The following is a 7733-nucleotide window of genomic DNA, read 5'->3' on the forward strand; positions in this document are numbered from 1 at the left end:
GAAAAAGACCCATTTATCCCTACTATCTGCTTGTTGTTAGCTAATCAATCATTTATACAGGCTAATAATTTACCCCTTACACTATGTGCTCTTGTGTGGTGGCACCTTATCAAATTCCTTTTGGAAATCCAAGGATATATTTCTACATGAATCGGGCACAATCGGGTGAATTTTTAGCTCTGACTGTTTTGTTTTAACTGACTTTTTGTTTAATAACAGTAAAGCAAACATCTGACCTCTACTCTCCAGATACAGATTTGAACAGTGGTCTAGGAGGGACTCAATGGAGTCAAGGCCCCATTCCCCGCCATGGAGTTAAAATTGGCAGATACAATGGGAAAGGGAAACATATTGGATCCTTTATTTTTAATATTCCTCATTTGGAACATTGAGGCCACAAAATTTTGCGCAGCACCCATACTCTCAGCATGTATGCCAATCAGCCTTTTCCTGTCAGCTGACCCTTTGAAGTCCTAATCTGAGTTCCTGTGAGACCTTGTCCTCTGAAACGTTGGCACCAGCACTATCCTTGCCCCTTTCCCTGACTGCAGGTTATTTGTGCCCATGACACACCACATACAGAATCACCTCTGAGCTACCCTCCGAAGAGCGTACAGTATCAGGATCTGAACTAGCAGCAGTTGTCAAGGATACCTGTCAGGAAACTCAAGATATTGTAATATTTTTCGGTTGTTTGTAATCTTGCCTTATGTTTAAACTGCTGGGGTATGTGAGTGGTAATTAAAGCAAGGAACAGAGTGACTGTGTGAATCTAAACTGTTGGTTTGATATGGTAATGGGCCTATCAGGATTTCGAACAGATGTTTACATGGGGTGATTCAGTAAGGATGGTTACATAACAAGAATAGATTTGAATGGGTTGTTGCAATTCAAAGGATAAGCTGCGGAATTCTCTGTCGGCGAGATCCTCCAGCAGTGCTCCCATGTGTTTCCTGATGCCATGAGGTGAGCACAATGGAAAGCACCACACCGGAATGCGCAGCTGGGTGACCGGGGAAACCCGCCCAAGATCTCTAAGATGTAGGAGAAGGGTATCACAGGTAAAGTATGGAGAGAGTGAGTTTACTTTTCTTTTAAGCTTCAAAAGCTTCAGTAATGAGATTAAATTCATCAATTATTGGAGAGAGCAGTTCTATAGAGACTGGGTAAGACAATGGAGAGAGTAAAGGGAAATTAGAACATAGAACATAGAACGATACAGCGCAGTACAGGCCCTTCGGCCCTCGATGTTGCACCGACATGGAAAAAATCTAAAGGCCATCTAACCTATACTATGCCCTTATCATCCATATGCTTATCCAATAAATTTTTAAATGCCCTCAATGTTGGCGAGTTCACTACTGTTGCAGGTAGGGCATTCCACGGCCTCACCACTCTTTGCGTAAAAAACCCACCTCTGACCTCTGTCCTATATCAATTACCCCTCAATTTAAGGCTATGTCCCCTCGTGCTAGCCACCTCCATCCGCGGGAGAAGGCTCTCGCTGTCCACCCTATCTAACCCTCTGATCATTTGTATGCCTCTATTAAGTCACCTCTTAACCTTCTTCTCTCTAACGAAAACAACCTCAAGTCCATCAGCCTTTCCTCATAAGATTTTCCCTCCATACCAGGCAACATCCTGGTAAATCTCCTCTGCACCCGTTCCAAAGCTTCCACGTCCTTCCTATAATGAGGCGACCAGAACTGTACGCAATACTCCAAATGCGGCCGTACCAGAGTTTTGTACAACTGCAACATGACCTCATGGCTCCGGAACTCAATCCCTCTACCAATAAAGGCCAACACACCATAGGCCTTCTTCACAACCCTATCAACCTGGGTGGCAACTTTCAGGGATCTATGTACATGGACACCGAGATCCCTCTGCTCATCCACACTACCAAGAATTTTACCATTAGCCAAATATTCCGCATTCCTGTTATTCTTTCCAAAGTGAATCACCTCACACTTCTCCACATTAAACTCCATTTGCCACCTCTCAGCCCAGCTCTGCAGCTTATCTATGTCCCTCTGTAACCTGCAACATCCTCCCGCACTGTCTACAACTCCACCGACTTTAGTGTCGTCTGCAAATTTACTCACCCATCCTTCTGCGCCCTCCTCTAGGTCATTTATAAAAATGACAAACAGCAACGGCCCCAGAACAGATCCTTGTGGTACACCACTAGTAACTGAACTCCATTCTGAACATTTCCCATCAACTACCACTCTCTGTCTTCTTTCAACTAGCCAATTTCTGATCCACATCTCTAAATCACCCTCAATCCCCAGCCTCCGTATTTTCTGCAATAGCCGACCGTGGGGAACCTTATCAAACGCTTTACTGAAATCCATATACACCACAAATAATGTACTTAAGGAGATACTGAAACCTATGAAAGGAGCTGTCTTAAATTTCAGGACACAGCAGGAATCACAGGTCAAAATCCCGGCAAGCAGTGTGAACAAAGCCAGATCTGAAAAGCCGGTAACCTCAGAGGGTGCCCCAAGAGAAAATTGAAGGCATTGTGTGGTAAAACTTACTGGACTTCTATAGGTCTTAAAAACTACAAGGTGTTGCTGAACAGATGGGGAAGATTATCTCTATGGTAGTTAAATCAACATTGTTTCGAACTGTTTTATAGTGTTGATACTGTGTAAGCCCTTATCTTATTGTCCTATTTCTTAATAAACATTTACTTTATTATAAAATCATCACAAGTAGTCGGGGGACATCATTTCTGGATTTCAAAACCTCTCCTCACATTGTACAAATGTGAGAGGCACAAGGGAAAGGTTGTGATGACGGAAGGGCTAGAAAGCACCACTGCAGTCCATGGGTTGTAGGGACACCCACAGTGCTGTTAGGGAGTGCCAGGATTTTGACCCAGTGACCATGAAGGAATGGCAATTGAGTTCCAAGTCAGCATGGTGTGTGGCTTGGAGGATATGTGAACGTGTTGATGGTCCCCTGCCTCTTCTGCCCTTGTCCTTCCAGATGGTAGAGGTTGCGAGTTTGGAAGGTGCTGTTGAAGGAGCCTCGGTGAGTTGCTATAGTGCATCTCGTAGAAATGATACACACTGGTCCCACTTTGCTTTGGTGGTGCAGAGAGTGCCTATTGAAGGTGATGGATGGGGTACCAAACAAGCTGGCTGATTTAGCCCAGATGGTGCTGATCCTCTTGAGTATTGTTGGACCTGTACTCATCCAGGCAAGTGGAGAGTATTCCATCACACCCCTGCCTTGTGGCTTCTAGATAGTGGAGAGGTTTTGGGAAGTCAGGAGGTGAGACCCTCACCACAGGATTCTGACCTGTTCTGACAGCCACAATGCTAACCACTGTGCCACCATGCTGCCCCAGCCACAGTATTTATTTATTTATTTGGCGAGCCCAGATCAGTTTCTGTTCAGAATGTTGATACTGGAGGAGTCAACGATGATAAAACAACTGAATGTCAAGAGAAGGAGGTTGGATTCTATCTTTTTGGAAATGGTCATTGCCTGGCACTTGTGTGGCACAAATTGTGCCACTTATCATCCCAAGCCTGAATAATGTCCAGGTGAAAGTCCCACCTGACAGCATTGTTGATGATCCTTTTCATCACTTTGCTTGTGATCAAGGGTGGATTAGTGTCCAGGTTTGTGCCCGGCTGGATTTGTCCAGGTTTTTGTGCACAGGACCTGGACAATTTTCCATATTGTTGGTTAGATGCCAAAGTTGTAGCTACACTGGAACAGTTTGGCTAGATACGCGGCGAGATCTTGAGCACAAGTCTTCAGTACTATTGCCTAAATGTTGTTAGGGCCTGTGGCCTTTGTGTATCCAGTGCATTCAGCTGTTTCTTGATATCAAGTGGAATGATTCGAACTGGATACAGACTGACATCTGTGACACTGACGACTTCAGGAGAGGGCCAAGATGGATCATCCATTCCACACTTCTGACAAAGGTGGTTGCAAATGTTTTAGCCTTGTCTTTTGCACTGGTGTTGATGTGCTGGGCTCCTCTATCATTTGTTAAGTAATGGGTTAAGAGACATTCCAATTAGTTGTCCCATTTATGGTAAGTATCCAATAATTGACACTGATATGTAAAGGGGCTTCAGGTGGCCTTTGTGCTGGTGGTGTGAAGATTGAGTTTTGAGCAGAGTCTGTTAAAGTTAAATAAAGGTGTTTGTAAAAGGAGCAGTACCTTTGACTCCTTTTATACAACAGCAGCTAAACGTCGAACATCATTTACTGCAGAGCTTTGATCTGATCTGTTGTTTGTTGGATCATTATTAGTTCTGACTATCACATGCTGTTTATGCTGTTTGACACATTGTAGTCCTGTGTTATAGCTTCACTCGGTTGACACCTCGGGCTGGATTCTCCAATTCTGGAGCTATGTCCCCATGCCGGCGTGGGAACGGTGGCGTTTTACGCCAGAAAAAATGGGGTAAAACGGCCACCGATTCCCCATTTTGCTGGGGGCTAGCATGCCGGCAGCGTAGAGCACCCGGCTCTAGCACCTAATACTGTCTGGAGAACTGCCAGGTTGGTGGCCGCGCAAGTGCCTGTAGCAGCCGTGCTGTGCTACCTGGTGGAAGCCGCTCGTGGACCCGGCCCCCGAAATTATGTCTCCCCTTTAGCCAGCTCACGCACCACAGCCAACAGCTCACAGTGACCCCAGCCCCTAATAAAGTCCCCCCCCTGCCCGCGGACCGGCCCTCCCCCGGCTGTGTTGGCGCTGGACTCAGTCCGCAACCGCCACGTCGAGTGGATGAGACCACAAGCAATCAACGCCATCGGGAACTCGGCCGGTTGGGGAAGGCGATTCGGGGGGCAGGCCTCAAGCAATGTCCTGAGGCTGTCGATACATGACACGGCGTACTCTTCAAGTATGGCATTTTGGAGGGGGCGGAGCATCATGAAAGCAGCGCCGTCCCCGATTTTGTCGGGAATTGTGATTCTCCGGTCGATCGCCGAATACAATTTCAGCGTCGGCCACCGGAGAATCCAGGCCCTCATTTTTTGGTATGCCTGATGTTGCTCCTGGAATGCTATCTGTTGTGTTATGGTGCCACCGCTGAGCACCATCTTGCTTTGTTTAATGTCTCAATGATGAGATCTTCAGACTTGAATGCTTAAACATGAGCCATTTATCGTTCATCTTTAACTATGTACAGTTCCCAGTTACTGCTGTCATGCATGATGCTGCTTCATGCATGGTGATTCTTTGTAATCTATTGTCATGTGACTCTATAAATCATACAGTGATATTCTCAAGTCCCATATTGACCCTTGCTGTGCCAAGCACTTTTACATTAAAATTGCATGCAGGTACATAAAACACACGCCTCATTCTTCATTGAACAAGGGTTAATCTCTTATGGAACATCAGAAAGGGGATTAAGTATGATTGTACCATCATCTTCAGTGCTTTTAGTGCCACTGTTACACCATAGCTTCAGTAAAGGCCTCTACAATGTTGGTATGTGGTGCCACCGTATAGGTGTAATGATGAAACCATGCCTGTGCTCCACCGGTTAGCTGCTGCTGCCTGCGGTTATGCATACCTTGCTCTGCAAGAGATTGCATCCTCCCAATTGCCTCCTTTACCTCTTGTTCCCCCACCGACCCCTCCAATCTGGCCCTATCTTCCTCCTCCAGCTACGGATACTCCAATCCGTCCCGGAACTCCCTCATCCCTAATCCTCCCCTGGTGGTTCCAACCTAGAGAGCTTTCATAGGACTCCTCAAACACCTTATTAATCTGGTCCGGACGCACCGCCAATTTCCCGTCCTATTCTGCACCTGGACTATTTCCCTTGCTGCTGCCTCCCTCAGAAGTTTCCTGCCAGCATGTGCCCGCATCCACCTTCACCCATATTCATAAATCACTCACTCGTCCGTCTCAGTTGGCGTACCGTCTTCCCTGTAGATAACTAGGCAAAACTAGCCTGAAGCTCCCTCCTTTTGTCCAAATGGATTGGATCTGCATCCCCCGCGTACCTCCTGTCCACCTCCAACATCTCCTCTATCAGGCTTTGATGCTCCTCCCTCGCCTCTTTATCCACCTTGGCCTTAAATGTTATCACCTCCCCCCTCACTACCACCTTCAGGGCCTCCCATACCACTGCCTGTGAAACTTCCCCTGTACAGTGAAAGCCCACATGCTCCTCAGTCACCTTCCCGATCTTCTCACAGAAACTTCGGTCCTCCAGAAATCCCACATTCAGTCACCACCCCCGGTGTCTGCGGTACCCTATTCTCCAGGACTATGTCCACACAATGCGCCACATGATCTGAGATCACTATCGCCGAATACTCTGATCCCCTAATTCCAGCCAGCAGTGCCTTCCCTACCTCAAAAAAGTCTATCTTCAAATAAACCTTGTGAACCGAGGAGAAAAATGAATACTCCCACTCCCTCGGGTGTGTAGCCACCTGGGGTGGCCACTGCCCAACACAAAATGGAAGATTGCAAGGAATGCAGGGAAAATGGACATGTTGTCAAGCAAGCAGCTTGCAAAGCGCTTGTATATTGGGACAGCTGCAGAAACCAGTTTTTACTGCTGCAGAAACCAGACAGCACTGTGAAAAGAAACCAGTTAACATACAAATGTGGCGATACCGGGCGATCCCCAGATACAATGGAAACAAGTTAAACACAGATCGATACATTGAATGGAAGGCCAGACCTTTCGGAGCCAAAGAAGCCCAAAACAATAAGTCCCAAGAACCGCCCCAGTGACCGAGGAACTGCCCCATTATTGGGGGATTCAAACATATCGATTGGGAAGAGACCCAATCGATTCCAAGCAGGTAAGGGAGTCCGCCCAAAGGGGCGCAGATCCCCTGGGACCTATAAAAGACAGGTCCCACACATGGTTCAGTCTTCTGATCCAGCCCTCCAGCCCTTCTCTCTCTTTGACCAACACTCCTCCGTGGACCAGCTTTTGCCAAGAAGATCTTGAACGAGAGAGAGGAGAGCGTTCAAACAGCAGCCGCCAACAAGTAAGTGCCTCACAACGATCGCTACCAGGGATAGGCACTCCTGACCCATTTTTACTCATACCAACCTGAAGTCTGCAGACCAGAGCAGAGCAAGAGGCCTTGTTCCCTGACCCAGCAGTTCCTTCGAGATAAGTATTAGTTTATTTAGCGGTAGGAATAAGTTTAATCCTTTTAGCGTGTGCATGGGTAGTTATTATAATTGTATTATAATAAACTCAGTTGTTTGGACTTACTAATTGGTGTATGGTTTTATTGCTTTGAACTTCACCTTGACCTTGTGGCGGTGTCTTAACGACACCTGGCGACTCCAGAGCTTAGATAAGAAACAGAGCCAAATTGAGTGTTAAGCACACTCACCCAAGAAGTCGCAACAGGTGCAAGAACCTCCAAGGGTCCACCCCTCCCATTTCTCTTGGAAGCCCAGTGAACTCCTTTCCCCCCATGACTGGGCAAGCGAGCGTGGCTGTGACCTATCCGTCCTTTGCTCTTGTACCAGATTCCAATCCCTTCCCACTATTAGCTCATGCAAATCCAGGTCTGGAATGGCCCCAAACACCTTCCTCATAAACCCGATATCATCACAGTTAGAACAAAGAGCAAAGAACAATACAGCACAGGAACAGGCCCTTCGGCCCTCCAAGCCTGTACTGGTCATGATACCAACCTTTGCCAAAACCCTCAGCACTTCCTTGTGCCATATCACTCTACACCCTTCCTATCCATGTGTTTGT

This window comes from Scyliorhinus canicula, chromosome 2, assembly GCF_902713615.1.
Source record: "Scyliorhinus canicula chromosome 2, sScyCan1.1, whole genome shotgun sequence".
Taxonomy (NCBI): Eukaryota; Metazoa; Chordata; class Chondrichthyes; order Carcharhiniformes; family Scyliorhinidae; genus Scyliorhinus; species Scyliorhinus canicula.